We start from the raw sequence: 15,413 nt of genomic DNA, 5'->3' as shown, positions 1-15,413 counted from the left end.
GATGGGGCACTATTCCTCCCACTGACACCAGGGATGAGGCACTATTCCTCCCACTGACAACAGGGATGGGGCACTATTCCTCCCACTGACACCAGTGATGGGGCATTATTCTTCCCACTGACACCAGGGATGGAGCAATGATCCTCCCACTGACATCAGGGATGGGGCAATCATCCCCTCAGTGACACAAGGGATGGGGCACTTCTCTTCTTAGTGACACTAAGGATGTGGCACTATTTTTCACTCTGAAACCAGGGATGGGGCACTCATCCTCCCACTGACACCAGAGTATGGGCAGTTTTCTTCCCTCTTACACCAATGATGTGGCAATCATTCTTCCACTGAAACCTGAAATGGGGCAATTATCCTCCCACTGAGTCCTGGGATCGGGCTTTATTCCTCCCACTGATACAAGTCATGGGGCACTATTCTTTCCACTGACACCAGGGATGGGGCCTTATTCTTCCCACTGACATTAAGGACGGGGCATTATTTTTCCCACTGAGATCAGGGACGGGGCATTATTTTTCCCACTGACACCAGGAATCGGGCACTATTCTTCCCTGACACCAGGGATCGGGCAATCATACTCCCACTGAAACAAGGGATGGGCCACAAATCTTCAGACAGAAACCAAGGATGGGGCATTATTCTTCCAACTGACACCAGGGATAGGGCAATTATCCTCCCACTTACACCAGGGATAGGGGAACAATTATTTTACTGACATCAGGGATGGGGCAATCATCCTCCTACTGATACCAGGGATGGGGTAAAAATTCTTTCACTGACATCAGGGATGGGGCATTTTTCCTCCCATGGACACTAGGTACGGGGCACTATTTTACCCACTGACACCAGGGATCGGGCACTATTCTTTCTACTGACATCAGGGACGAGACCTTATTTTTCCCCACTGACACCAGGAATTGGGCACTATTCTTCCCACTGACACCAGGGATGGGGCAATCATCCTCCCACTAATACAAGGGATGGGGTACGAATCTTCACACTGAAACCAGGGATGGGGCACAATTCTTCCAACTGAAGCCAGGGATGGGACAACATTTCTTCCACTGACACCAGGGATAAGGCAATCATCCTCCCACTGACACTATGGATGGGGCAATCATCCTCCCACTGACGCCAGAGATGGGCACTATTCTTTCTACTGACATCAAGGATGGGGCACTTTTTTTCCCACTGATACCAGGAATGTGGCAATCATCCTCCCACTGACATCAGGGATGGGGCACGAATCTTCACACCAAAACCAGGGATTGGACACTATTCTTTCAACTGACACCAGGGGTGGGGCAATTATCCTCCCACTGACACCAGGGATGGGTCACAAATCTTCACACTGAAACCAGGATTGGGGCACTATTATTTCAACTGGCACCAGAGATGGGGCAACAATTCGTTCACTGACACCAGGGGTAAAACAATCATCCTCCCACTGACACTAGGGATGGGGCAATCATCCTCTTACTGACACCAGGGATGGGGCAACAATTCTTTTGCTGACACTAGGTACACGGCACTATTTTTCCTTCTGACACCAGGGATCGGGCACTTTTCTTCCTACTGACTTCAGGGATCGGCACTATTCTTCATACTGACACCAGGGATGGGGCACTATTATTCCCACTGACACCAGGGATGGGGAAATCATCCTCCCACTAACTCCAGGGATGGGGCACTATTATTCCCACTGACACGAGGGATGGACATTAGTTTTCCCACTGACACCAGAGATCAGGCATTATTGTTCCTATTGACACCATGGATGGGGAACTTTTCTTTTTACCGACACCAGGGATGGAGTACTCATCCTCCCACTGTCACCAATAAAGGGGCACTTTTCTTTCCACTGACACCAGGGACAGAACATTATCCTCCTACTTACACCAGGGATGGGTCACAAATCTTCCCACTGAAACCAGGAATGAGGCATTATTCTTTCAACTGACACCAGGGATGGGGCAATCATCTTCCCAATAACACTATGGATGGGACAATCATCCTCCCACTGACACCTGGGATGGGGCACTATTCTTCCCACTAACACCAGGGATGGGGCACTTTTCTTCCCACTGACACCTGGGATCAGGCCTTATTCTTCCCACTGACACCAGGGATGGGGCATTTATCTTCCCACTGACACCGGGGATCGGGCAATCATCCTCCCACTGACACCGGGGATGGGGCACTATTCTTCCCACTAACACCAGGGATGGGGCACTTTTCTTCCCACTGACACCAGGGATCAGGCCTTATTCTTCCCACTGACACCAGGGATGAGGCATTTATCTTCCCACTGATAACAGGAACATTGATGCAATAACAGGATGCAACATTTACCTAACCATGCATTATGTATGACCTCAGCTCTGTCTATTAACCATTCACTTATCTCTGACCTCTTGGATGCCATATTTACCTAACAACACATTGACCCCGGCTTCTGATCCCTCTCCCACCTCTGATTCCTTGATCACTTCCTTTTGCTTAGTGTGTATTGTGTTAGAGCTTTGGTTGACCTTTGATCTGCCCCGATCCCTGTGAGACCATTGCCGTGTACTGAGTTCTGTTTCCCAGTGCTCATTGCCAAAGATCCTAACACAGCTCGCAATGATTCACCCTAAAGGTAAAGAAATTTTACCTTGATGACCTTACCAGTGATGAATCCCCACCAGTGAAACATGCAGGTTCCAGGGATTCTTGTCTGGGTTCCATGCTTGCGATGGTTTGGGTGAATTTTCCAGTTTTTTGTGTAAATAAGAGATGTTTGTGGAATTATCACACCAATGTTAGTGAATCTGAACTTTAGTAGTATTCACCTTTCCATGACTGTGTTATTATTTCTTTTTTTCATGCTACTAGACTCTTACGGACATATGAATCTTACTAATTGGAATTGGGCCGAAACAAACTACCGACTAGGCCATATCTGACCTAAAGGCCGGAGTTTTCCAACCTTTGGTCTAGCAGAACAAATGATAACATTTCTGAGTGGGCATTACCCACCTTAACCAAAACCTCAGGAGTTGTGGGTGTTGGTTTTCCCTGCTGCAAAGGAAAATCATCAATAGCCATGGCACATAAAGGTTCAGCCAAGTTAATAACTGGAATTCCAAGAGAGCGAGCCAGAGATATATCCATAAAATAACTGGCAGCACTGATATCCAGGAATGCCTGGCAATGCTTAGCAGAAGAATTCCAGGCAATTTCAATTGGTAACAAGACACGATTAGACTTCAATGGAAATACCTGTCTGCCCAGGTGTGTATCTAGGGGCCCACCTAGGCACTGAGGTTTTCTTGGCTTCTTCGAGGCCAGGATTGCACAAAGCCATGATTGACCATGTTCTCTACAATACAGGCAGAGCCCTTAGGACCTTCGCCTCAACCTTTCTTTGGCTGACAGCCTGCAGGAGTCTAACTGCATTGGCTGTTTTTGGATAGGCCCAAGCGAAACTGACTGCAGAGTGCTGGATCGTTCCACTGTGAACTGATGGCCCAGCTGCGAAACTCTGCAGCATACTCCTTCACCGACCTGTGACCTTGCCGAAGTCCACAAAGTTTTGCCTCTGCAGTTGATGCCAGGTATGGGTCAGCAAAAAGAATCCCCATAGCCTCGAGTCCACTGAGGGGAGATCTGGGTCCCCCTCCCAGGTCTGGGAATCCCCTTTGAGAAGGGAGATCACTAACCCCACTCCCTGGGACTCAGTGCCAGATGAGAGCGGCTGCAGCTGGAAATTTATCTTGCAAGCATTCATGAAATTTGCAAACTTTTGGCATTCACCTGTAAATTTTTCTGGCAAAGGAATCTTGGCTTCCACAGGAGGGGCCACTACAGCAGGATGCCTCTGAAGCATCTGTCAGGGACTGAATTTGTTGACGGAGATACTCCATAACTGTGGGTAGTTTGGGCCTGTTATAATGTAAGGCCTAATCAGTACCAGTATTCTCCAGATACCGGTCCCCCAATCTATCGCCACAGTCTTCATTGCTGTAATGTAGTTTGAATCATGTAAAAAATACTAAGAACCAATATTTTTAAGATATTGTATTATTAACACGGGATATTGTATAAAGATGTCTACATCCTTGGTGATCAATGAAGGATATGTAATGTATATATGAATATATAGGAGGGCTAGGGTGTAGTTAATGAAAATAAATAAATAATACAATGAAGAAATGGTTTTTTAATATATTAATGATATGACATCCAATTATATTTCTAATGATTAAAGTATATTAACTAGTAACGCATGTAACTAAAAGGATAATTGAGCAGATAAAACCTAAATTTGAAGGAGGTTGCTTGCAGTTGTTATGTACAATAAGTAAGTAAGGTATTATTGATAGTAAAAAATATATGATAAACAGAATGGTAAGAAGTATTGAGCGATAAAAAGTATCACCTTATAATGTCTGAGTAGCAACTATATAGTTACATAGTAGGTTATGTTGAAAAAAGACAATGTTATGTTGAAAGTCCATCAAGTTCACCCACTAGGAAAATAAATATATCCCTGATATCTTTATCAATCTCTCAAGGACCTTTCCAACTATGGACGCTAAACTAACTGGTCTGTAGTTACCTGGTAATGACTTTGCTCCCTTTTTGAACATATTAACCACATTGGCCTTACGCCAATCCATCAGTACCTTGCCAGTGACTAAAGAGTCTCTAAAAATTAAAAAAAAAAAAAAAAAAGGGCTCAGCTCTTTGAGGACACGTGGATGTAATCCATCAGGTCCTGGTGCTTTGTCAACCCTAATTTTTCCCAGCTGTTTCTCAATCATATCAATTCTGAGCCCTTGTGGCTCATTTAAGGCAGTGACATTGTTATTATGAATTTGGACTTGAGCTCTGCCATTTTCCTTCGTGTACACAGCTAACAAAAAGTGCCTGATGGTGATGTTGTTGTCAAAAAATGGCAGCAAGGGATAGGTGAATGTGTTGGCCCTTTAAGCCCTCTGGTGTTCTAATTCTGTGCGTATTTTGATGCAAAAAGTGTTACTTTTTTGCATGGAAATTTATTTTACATTGTACGTCTATCATTTTTAGGCTTAACTCACCGAAATATGTGCAACATTTAATAAATTTAATACATTTTTAAATAAACTTTAAATAAAAAAAATCTGTTAAAACAAGGGTGCATTAAAATACTAAAACCTGTAATATAACTGTACAGTAGCATGTATAACATATATATGTTATATAAATAATTGTTTAAAGATTTCTTTGTATTGGACTCGTAACAGCTATTTTGTATTAAATCTAATACAAAATTATTTAAATTTCTTGTCGCTCCTCCGCCCGCACTGACGCATGCACCAACGTCATCAGGAAACCCCGCAAAACATCTCTGCAGTTGGTGGCTGAACATCGGAGGAGGAAAACGTGTCACTAGGACCTGCAGAGACCAGCAGGATGCCGAGGGATGCCAAAGGAACAAGGTAAGTGTTTTTTTTTTTATGTTTTTGGCGATCCTGATTGTGACCCGGGATTACCGCTTTTTGCAAGTAAAATCCAATTCCCGAGTCACTCTCGGGAATACCGCTGGGGGGATAAAAAGGATTTCCATGCTCGGCGTCTGGAAGTTGTAACTGCACATGTGCGAACATTCGCTCATGTAACGCATGGTATAGGGAGAGAGGGCATGATGACGCCCACAGGAGCAGAGTCTGGGCTGTGAAGGGGAAGGAGCCAGTTTCTGCCCTCACAGCTGCCCTGAATGCAGCAGATACGTGAGTTCTGAATGCAGCCGAGGTGCCGTTCTATGAGGGGGAGGGGGGAGTATAACATCCCTGCTCTTGTATGTGAAATAGTCAAAAATCACTTCCTTCAATATTTCCTTATTGATTTTAGAAAAAAATCAGGAAATACAAGAATATTCAGCTTTAAGGAGATTTACCTACATATCATAAAGTGAGGAGGATAAGGGAGCGGAAGGGGGAAAGTTACACAGCTTTAGGTAAAACGTGGACTTTGACCCAGTGAATCATCAACTAACATTGCACTGAACATTTAGCAGCCATTCTCAGTCTTTTGAACATGGGGGCGGGAGACACTTGAAATAACCTTCTGGTCTTCAGGGCCCCCCTTTCTATAATTATTATATCCACAGATCACAGTACATTAGTGTGACGGCCAGTGAGTAGAATTCCTTTTACATTGCTGGCCATTGGGAAGAACTTCACCCTTACAGATAGCCAAAAACATCATTGGTGTCACTTAGTCAGTCCTGAGAGGTGCAAACTGCTCAAGGAACCCCCAGCCATCTCTGGGGGAACCCTGGTTAAGAAACAATTATTTGGGGTGTTGTAGCCGGGACATCCAATCACACAATTTATGCTGAGTAACAGGAAACTTTTTTGTGAGATTATTGAAAATTTCGATCCAGGCCAGGTGTTGATATTTTAGGGGATTCACATGATTTCCTTAGAATACTACATTCAGCCTGTAAGGGTTCTACGAGAAGATGATTTGTACTCCAAACATTTATACATAGCAGCCACTTCTGGAGGGAATTAATGGGGCAGTTTGTGATTCCCACCCATTAGTCAGAGGACAGAATTCCATAAGGTATGGTAAAGAGATCCAGTGCCCCTATATAATCTCAAGCGGGGGGCTGAGCAGGAAAGTTCTGGAGGGTTCCCATGGTGTGAGGTGCTATCTAGGGATCAGTTTGTATTGTGGTTCCCAATCATTGGAGCAGTGAGTGACTCTAAATCATACGAAGCGTGATTTGTGCCATTCTACATCTGAATTGTACATTGGGCTATTTTCCCATGTTGAGAGTTTTCCTCAATATAGGAATAAAGGAATCCAGGCTGTTCACATAGTAAAATAGGTTATCGCCTTGTAGGGGCAATAATCCTTAGTTTAGTGAATGAGGAGAAGCTCTGCAGATTTCCAATCATGTGGAATAAAAAGTCTTGATGTAATTAGATTCCTTTTTACATGATTGGATATTGTAGACTTTAATAATACTTTAACCCCCATCATTTTTGTATCTGAAACCAAAGAAAAAAGACCTCACCCCCATGGTCCTTCGTGTTCCCTCCCATGGCCCTCCATACACCTTAGGACTGATTCCAGAGGATTTATTCTATTAACTTACCTTTGTGTCTGGTAGGTGGCCCCGGGTCCTGGGAGTTGTTTTTCCTGCAGCCGGTAAAGATGAGGAAGGAGCTGAACATTTTATACCTCGCCGAATTTCTAGAGATAAGATTTATTAATTCTTCTGGACTTTGTAAGGGTTGGGCTGCTGATAAGCAGACAGAGGAGATATGGAAACCTTCTACATCTTCTGGAGAGGAAGAAAAGATTGGAGCCTCCAATGCCACACAGAGCAGAGGAGCTTACATTTTATTTGTCAGCCTCCCGTCACAGGTGAAGGACAATACACATTGGATTGTCCAGTGATATTCACTTCTGTGTCCATCTTTGTGGTTCATTCTTCTCACAGGGATACAAAGTATTAAACTGTATGGAATGAATGTATTGGCCACCAACCCAACGTCTCTGGGTTCTCCAGCATTGTGCAGGGTAATACGGCTCCTCATATACAGTACAATATCATTAGGATTTCCTCATTACATGATGAAATATGAAGTGTGGAGGTGGTGAGATCTCAGACTGCAGCCTCCTAGGACAATGCTTTGTACACCTAACTCCCTGATAGGGTCTACAAGGTGCTGTGTTGGTGGACATTCCATGGACCTGATCAGCTGTTGTCAGCATTAGGAAGCCACATGGTGGGGACAGAAAACTTGAAAATGTAATAAAATCCATATTTACATCCTCTGGCCCCAGCAATACCAACACACCTGGGACCTAGCAGTAACAACACACCTGAAGGAGCGTTCCCCCTGAACACCCCACCCCAGGGCAGGAGGTGTGTGTTTGGCCAGTAGGTATTCCCCGGGGTATATAGAGGGTTTTCCCAGTCTGTGTATACAGATCCTGTACCTTGAGGCAGTGGAGAATCACTGGAACCTCCTGTTTTGTGTCTCCTGTGCTCCAATGACAGAAGAGACACCTGGGATGCAGAGACCTTTTGACTGCTAGATTAGAAGGTAATCATAACCCATATGCCGGGTAATTCACCTTCTCCTGCCCTACCTGGTTCTATTAGGGAGAATTGTTCTTGTGAAGTGAAGATTTTGTGAAATAGGAAACATCTAGAAATTCTAATTCTTAGCATCGTCTTTTGCCTGGCAATTCTGTTCTGTATCTTCATAGATTACTATACATATCTGCAGCGTGAGATCCTCTAAGGCACTGCTGCCTCTGACTGCTCATCCCAGCAGATTTGGAGGAGGATTTGATTATGACATTACTGTGCTGCTCCCTGTTCTCCATTATGGAAGCACTGAAGAATTCTGCCTCCAAGATGCCCACCTCTACACAGACCACTGCTGAACAAGCTAAGATAAGTCAGTAATAATGGAATGATCTGCATGGGGGGCACCGGGTCTGTCTGCATGAGCCCATCAAGAGGTCAATTTTTAGAGACTCTCCATTTCATAGTATGATTGGCCTGGGACTATCCAGAAGACTGAATTACATAAGAACTGCTACAAATAGAAACCTCCAAACCCTTTCACATTTTGTATTCACAACAATCCTGCACCCAGAACAAAAAGAAGTACACCCCACAATCATGTGACCAAATTCTGTTTATTCAGCAGTTTTGCTGCCATGATGGAGTCTTCAGACATTTGCAGAACCTTCAGTATAGCCGAGGCTGAGGAGTCTCTGCTGTGGAGCATCACAGATGGAAAGAAACCGGATCCTCCAATCTTCTGCATCCAGCCCATCAATCGCTTCCTATAACAAGATAAAAAAAGGAGTGATAAATATTACCCGGTGGTAATATTTATACATATGTGGCATCTTATCATTCACCAGAGAACATTCACCATTACCTTTTATTGTTGGCACGCACTGGCACCTGCAGTCCTTGAAGCAGCAGAGGTCGGTGCCTGGGCACTCCTCATCATTGTGGCACACAGCGGGTAGGGTAATAATAAGTTTACACAGAATTACAGACTGAAAGGTAAAGTGCATGCTGGAAATATCAGAGATGGGAATACAGAGAGACAAACACTTAGAGAGAGAATATTATAGGTTCCATGATAGGACCAATAGAGACGGTAAATCTCCCTGGTGGGGACAGCAAAGTCCACGGAAGGTAAAAATAATGGAAGCACAAACATGCTAGTCAATGTCCAGCTCTCTATTAGACAAAGAAGCCCAAAAGAATAAATCCAACACATTTCAGGGCTCCTTCATCAGGGCTGTGAAGTGTGAATTCTGAATTCTGGGCTACTGGGAGTAATATAGATGACAGAATTTTTGGGGTTACTCAGATGATGAGCCAGTGATTTATTCACAGCTAAACCCCCAGCCCATATTTGAAAGTTTCAGTACTGCAAAAGTCAGGCCATCACAGAAGTACCCCTTGACCCCCCACCCCGATGTCAGCCTTGCTGCTGGCTTACATAGAGCACCTGTACCTCACCCTTAAAGAGGAACTAAACTCAAAACTCAAAAAAATACACTTAACTTCAATCCCCCAGGTCAGTCCGATCACTCCGGGGGTTTCCTGCATCAAGTCCCACGCCGTCCTGGCATCTGTCCCAGAGCAAATGCTCCCGGCATCGCCATCCTTGTCTCCTCTTCTGGGTTCTTCATCCTACGTCACCCGACCCAGGCACGAGATAAAAATTGACGATCTCACTGCACTTATATATTATCAACAAATTTTTCTCTTTGCACAAAAAGGCTCGGGCATGAGGTAGGTATCCTGTGAGTCCTTGTGCTCCCATTCATATAGGAGGCAGTGCTGCACCCTATTTTTTTTTTTTAAAAAAAAGGTGTTGCACCTAAAAAAAAAATGAATTTTTACCTTACATAATAGGGATGGTAGAAAACTCCTAACATGTACTAGTTGGTAAGAAAACCCCCCAACATTTCCTGACCCAGATGGTTTTATCATGGATATTAAACCAAACTCATTTTCTTAGAGCTTGGGCATGGAGTGGAGTGCCTGACACTTTCCCAATTACATATTCCCAATTACATATTGTGACATTGTGATTGTGGATGAGCGAGAAGGCCTTTGACAGTCTTGTGAAAATTCCCTTAAAATTCCGATGGATCCACAAAGTTTTGGCAAACCGATTTTGCAATTTCCATTAAAGTTCCAAAAGACCTTGTGGTTTTCCAGAAAATGGCAGGTAAAGTGACAGCAGGCAAATAGGATTTATTCATGAAAACAGCAGAAGAATGCATTGCTGTTTAATGTACGCACACTTATTTAATTTATATATCTGCATAATTTGTTTACACTAGATAAATCCTGTTTATTAATAATAATAATTGTTAGCTGGCATCATGACCTGGATGACAGTGTTGCTGTGGTCCGTGGTGCCAGAAGCGGTAGGAAGGTAGATGATATTGCTAGTTTGTATCATGAAGTGGATGACATGAATGCCAACCCTCAATCTTACAATACTTAGCTGAAAAATAGGGCAAAGGCAACTTACCTATCATTGTGGCAGTACTGGGGGTTTTCATCTGCAGTTTGTTGGCCTTCCGGAAGCAACAGAAATCTAAAGTATGTTGCTAGCTGGCACAATGACAGGCATGATGTTGCGATAACTAGCAGAAAATTCAACCGAGGCAGGCTCAGCTGACAGGGGCATCTGAGAGGCATCTTGGTTGGCCAGTGAGTCCTTGTGTCACTCAATCAGTGACATCTGCAGTGGGGATATGATAGTTGTTAGTAACTCATCTTTCATTCATTTGCAAAAAGGTGAGGCGATTGACATTTCCTGGCGACAATTGTGAAGGTTCCGCATTGAAGGTTCTTTCAGGTAGAACACTGGATGCCGGGCTCGAAAGAAGCTTCATTGCACACTGTGCCAACTGCGGGCAGATTTCAAGCCTGTTGACCCAAAAATGAATGGCATCACTACTGTCAGGACAGGCATCCTCCTCATAACTGCTGTCGTCAACACCACCACCACCAGCAGCCAGAAAAGAGCCAACATAATCGTGTACCATGCGCTTCATCTGTTCTCGATGGTTATGCCCCTTCACTTCGTTTTGCCAGGCATTCAGAAAATCCCCCCACCTAGGCCTAGACTTTTGGATGTGTACGGCCTGCTGCCACTACTGCTGCTGCCCCGGCTAAAGGACGATTTGGTAGAGGCAGTGTCCGTTTGAGCTCCCTGTGTGGAATGTGGTGCGCGGAACTCCTCACACAGCCGGTCGCAAATTACTCTGCTCAGGCAGGTAACCTTTTTTGGTTTGGTTTGGTTTGGTTTTTCTTCCCATTACCCCATCTATATTCATATTTTCATTCCTTCCGTCCTGTCTTGGGGTTTCTACAAGCTTTTCAATCATTGGCTGTACTTGATCTATCACACATAATAATATAAATGATAATAAAATATGCATAATATAATTTATGATACATAGGGATTGGTGTGTATTTGTTTTTGACGCCTGAGGTTATGTTACAATCATTTTAGCACCTGCTGAGGACCAAATGATTCTTTCATTATGTCCTGAGATGAATAACCTTAGAATTAGAGGAGGTGTACATTATGGGCCTTATGTCCAAAGTAATAGTTTATTTATGTAAGTTGCAGACCTATGTGTACTTGGTGGGCCTGGCAGACACGGGATTGACCTGTAAAGAAGCTTTGGTAGTTGAAGTGCTCAACAGAGTTTAGTGTTTGATATGAAGACTTATATTACATAGTTATATGGCAGACAGTAAGCGTGACTGTACTTTCTTGGGACTGGCAGCGTCTTGGAGGGGTCACCCTGTCACATGGGCTTCAGATGGGGCTACAGTTGGTCCTTTCAACACACTATACCCAAGCATTGCCCACTGTTGTCACCATCAGAAAATACTTAGCAGCAATGAAGACATGGCCAATACAGATAGACAAGTCAAGGCAATGGAACAAATTCATGAAAAAATGATAAAAAAGTGAAATAGTTTATTATTATACACAGTGCACAAAGCCTCTGTCAATATTCCTTATTTAATTTAAATTGAGAATAGGTTTTGTTTTGCATATATGATATCACCGATAACGTCAGTAACAACGGCTCAGGGTTTCAGTTTGGCTCTGGACTCTGCAACGGGGAAGCCAGGTTAGTGCAGGGAGCAAAACCTTTCAGAACGATCTGCATTCGTGGGATCACGAAAACCTACCCGGTGGTGCCAGTGACATTTACCCCCGACTGAGGAACAGTGACCCATACCGTTGGTGTGGTAAGGGAATTCCTATGTCAAGTTGTCTTGGGAGGGGATTTTCTACTACCAGTGGAAGTATCTGACATAGTGGCATCCTTACAAGTAGAGGCCTGTGCCCCACATCCAAATAAAATGGTCCTGGAAAATGTTAAATCGAATATTGTACCCATCATTTATCATTTGTACTGATAATTTAGGTCGGGAACCTGGGATGGCCTCTGAGGAGGAGGAGTATACAATGTTACAGTTCATATTTTGGGAGGATGAAGATCAATCCTCCTCCATCTTTCTTTTACCCTTACCTGGAGGTATTAAAGGGATCCTTTAGCACTGCCCAGGTGCGGGATCCCAATTTGGAAAATATAAGGGAACAAATTTTGTGCCCCAGGTAACTGGCAAGGGAAGGTTTCCCATTTTGCAGTCAATGGGGATCTTCTGTATCTGGTCTGTGAAGAAATCATTGAGCAATTATTGGTATTCCAGCCATTCACGGGGTTGTTGTTTGGATTTGGTGCACAATGAGGCATTAGGGGTCATCTAGGGTCTGAGGTTTGCATAATAGATGGATTTTACTGGCCAGGATTGAAGGCAGAAATATGAATGCATTGTACCCCCTGTGCCAATTAATTGTGCCTTTGTTGCCTTTTCATAGCCCATTAGTGTCTCTGTCTATAATTGAGGTTCCTTTTAAAAACATTACCATAGTAAAAGTGATCCCTTGGAGAAATACAGGAAGTCCCCGGGTTAAATATGAGATAGGGACTGTAGGTTTGTTCTTAAGTTGAATTTGTATGTAAGTCAGAACAGGTACATTCATTTAATAAATGCAATTAGGACAAATGATTGTCTCAACATATTATTAGGCAGAATGATGTCAGTTACTGTATAAAATCCTCACTGTGAGTTAATCAGAAACAAAGCAAAAAAACCTTTAGGGAACCTAGACATTGATTAACTTCCGGAGCAAGCTGTGCTTTGATATTCAAAAAGAAACAACTGCAGAGTTTTTCTTGGTCATTAAAGAGTTACAAGATGTTGCAGAAAAGCTCATTGCTTAAGATCACCGGCAACCTCAGCTGTGTTTAGCAAAAGATTTCGTCTGCAAGTCATACAAACTGCCCCTCTATAAAGCCTCTGTCCTGCACACAAGTCAGCAGGGAAGCCAGTTTGTATCTAGGAGTCGTCCGTATGTTGGATGTTCTTAACTCAGGGACTACCTGTATCTCTTCCAAAGCCATAGCATGTAAATTATTCACCAGGATGGGTTTTCCTAGGAAAATACTCAAAGATCATTGCACACTTTCATGTCCAAAGTGATTGGTATCTTTTTGTGCAAGTTCTTCCAGATCCAGCAGTTGCAGACCTTTGCGTACCAACCACAAATAGATAGCTTTGGTGAGTGATTTAAACCCTGAAGATGTTGCCTAAAAGAGTTGTGCAGACAGAAGCCTCAAGTGTGGTTTTCTCTGTGGTAATGGAAGGAGAACATTCTGTCACACTCCCATTTACCCTTTTGCTCCTCCTGGGCTGTGAAGCCGGAATCACCGAGAAGTCGCCTCCTTCTAAAGACATTGGTGAGTGACGGCAGGGGCAGAACACCCCGGGGAATGACAAAACTTGGGGAAAAACTCTACTTGTTATATGCTGCGCTCACTATACATAATGATGAGGGTTTATGATATTTGTTGTGTAATGTTCTCTTTAGGATGTAGAATTATCTTTGTAAATGATTAGAATGGAAGATTTCTAGGGGCTCATTTATGCCAGCAGTGTTGGCCTATGTGGGAGCAACACATTCATAATTCAGGAACAAGGCAATCGTGTTATAATTTATGTTCTGTGTCTTTATAATGAGGACAGCATTTGTGTGCAGCAGCAATACCAGCACATCACAACTCACTGTGCTGCACAGAAATAGAGGACGAGCCATGCAAATGGAAGGTCTGCATCCCTGAATTATGCCTGAAATATCTTATAATGTTCTATGACATTATCTGTACACGATAGTCCCCATGTTATACAGAGGGCTATATTCAGTGCAGCACTCTTTGAAGGCAGGGCTTGTGTTACCCCACACATAGGGGGCAGAGACACTTTCCCCTATTTTCAGTCTTTATTTTGGGGGAATGCACTTGGCTGGAGTCTGTAAAACAACATGGAAGCACACAGCCATTACCTGCACCCTTCCAGGTCCACAGCCCATATGCAGCGTGAGATCATCTCAGGCACTGCTCATTTCAGCAGACATAAGTCACATTGTAGCACATAAATCATAATGTACAACACACACCAATCTGCAGTGTTTTCACTGATAACCTGCAATAAATACAATGCCCCTGGTGTGAATCTGCCCATACAAGTTGGGAGGTGCTATGACAAGGGGGCCGTGTTTGATTTGCTTTGCCAGCAAAGCTTTGGAATCTCTATAGGAATTGCAGCCTCAGAACCTGTGTGTAAGGTACACCGTGTCTGTCCATATGAACCCCTAAAAGGGTCTATTTTCTGGGGGACCTCCAATCCTTAACACTGATGGCCTGGGACATCGTAAAGACTGAATTGCATACAACTGCCATGAAAACAAAGGAAAAAAATCCTTTCATACTTAGTATTCCTCTGAATAAGAAGAATGAGAAGAACACATTCATGTGACCCCAATTATTTTTATTCAGCAGTTTAATAATCACTGATTATTATACAACCAGATCCTCCGATATTCATCTTCTCCAGCCAGCCTCACTCGTCTCCTATACAAAGATATACATCTTGATTACACATCTGATTCTAAGATCTTCTTTTTAGTATCCTTTAGAATTCTCATAGCTGTTTTATTTTTTATAATAAAGAAAAGGACCAATGAGGTTAATATAAATAAAATATATAAATTATTATATAATATATAATTTAATTAAAATATAAAAAAATAATATTGTTGTACATTGCAGTCTGTCTTGCACAGTGTTATGTTAAAAGGGAGGGGAACCAAGACACAACTCATATTTCTGTGTCAGGACAAAGTGTTGGGTCCTATGTACAATCTTCTTTAGATCCACCAACAAATGTGTAGTGTAACGCTATCAACCATTGGCAACATCCTTCCCCCCAGTCTGGGTGG

At 43.2% G+C, this 15,413-nt stretch overlaps 1 protein-coding gene across 1 annotated transcript in view; it reads right to left on the bottom strand.

Annotated features, from left to right (window-relative positions):
- Positions 1-7,180, bottom strand: part of LOC140327951 (3-galactosyl-N-acetylglucosaminide 4-alpha-L-fucosyltransferase FUT3-like) — a 14,695-nt gene extending 7,515 nt beyond the window's left edge. Inside the window, exon 1 of the mRNA XM_072407197.1 lies at positions 7,142-7,180. The gene's annotated coding sequence lies outside the window, so the exon portion shown is untranslated. The remainder of the gene's footprint in view (positions 1-7,141) is intronic.
- Positions 7,181-15,413: the final 8,233 nt, after the last annotated feature.

The sequence above is a fragment of the Pyxicephalus adspersus genome, chromosome 4 (genome assembly GCF_032062135.1).
Source record: "Pyxicephalus adspersus chromosome 4, UCB_Pads_2.0, whole genome shotgun sequence".
Lineage (NCBI taxonomy): Eukaryota > Metazoa > Chordata > Amphibia > Anura > Pyxicephalidae > Pyxicephalus > Pyxicephalus adspersus.
Note: the sequence above shows the minus strand (reverse complement) of the source record. Positions and strands in the feature narration are given on the sequence as shown.